Raw genomic sequence first — 1286 nt, forward strand, 5'->3', positions numbered from 1 at the left:
TTTCATTCTGTGCTTCAGTTTTCTTATTGTGGAAAAATTGGAAATATATTAGTGACAATGCCCACTTTACATAATTTTTAGAATTAAAGCAATTAGAATAGTACTTGTCATAAAGAACACACTCAATAAATGTAATCAAAATGAATATTCTGCTTATCTTTGAACAAGATATCTTTATTTTTTATTATCAAGTAAAATATTACAAAAAGAAGTTCCTATTAATTAAAGAACTTTTAACCAAAGACCTGTGATATAAACACCAGCTTCTCCTGTATTGTATTGATGTATTGATTTTAAAATATTGTATTGATTTTAAAATGTTGACCAGAAAATACATTGTTATAACTAATAGACTAACCTATCTGTTTGACTAAATGTAGAGAAGTTTTAATAGTGAACTAAATTCATTCAGAATCAGACGTCTTTCCTACAACAAGCAATATATGAAATTCCAAGAATATATGAAAGACATGCCTGCAATGCCAATAATTAGAATAAAATGGAAGCTTGACATTACTGAGCCCAAAATGAACAGATCAAGAAAGTAGATGAGGAGAGTCCTTAGTTAGAGACTCTATGCTATAGAGGTATTGGTATTTGTGGGTGGTGGTTATGTTTAACTAACAACCAAAAAATTAGTGGTTTGAATTCACACTGAGACTCCTTGAAAGACAAGTCTGGAAATCTCCTTTGAAAGGTCCCAGCCTTAAAACCCTCTGAGCAAGGCTGAGAGGCAATATAGACAGGTATGACAAGATGCCAGGGCTACATTGGGACCATATTTAGGCTTGCCAGATGGCATTTCTACACATATATTTGTATGCGAGGAGTCCCAGTGACACTGTCAGTTAACTGTGGGACTGCAAAGAGCAACTTCAGTGGTACAAACCCGTCAGTCACTCTGGGAAATGTGAGGCCCTCGGCTCCCCTGAAGATTTACAGTTTTCGAAGCCCTAGATAGGGTCACTATGAGTTGGAATCAACTCCATGCAGAGATTTTATTTGTACTACATCCATGTGTACAATAAAACAAACTAGAGGCCAAAGTATATACACCTTAGCCATAACCAAACACCTTGAGAGAATGGATTCTGGAGGTGTAGGGCAAGGGTCCTCAAACTTTTTAAACAGGGGGCCAGTTCACTGTCCCTCAGACTGTTGGAGGGTCGGACTATTGTTTTAAAAAAAACTATGAACAAATTCTTTTGCACACTGCACATTTTTTTTAAGGGTGGAGACAGACCCAGTCATGGACACGGCAGCCTGCTGGGTCTCCTTGCTTTATT

This window comes from Echinops telfairi, unplaced genomic scaffold, assembly GCF_000313985.2.
Source record: "Echinops telfairi isolate 266 unplaced genomic scaffold, ASM31398v2 ScPeMD7_3533;HRSCAF=4204_0, whole genome shotgun sequence".
NCBI lineage: Eukaryota > Metazoa > Chordata > Mammalia > Afrosoricida > Tenrecidae > Echinops > Echinops telfairi.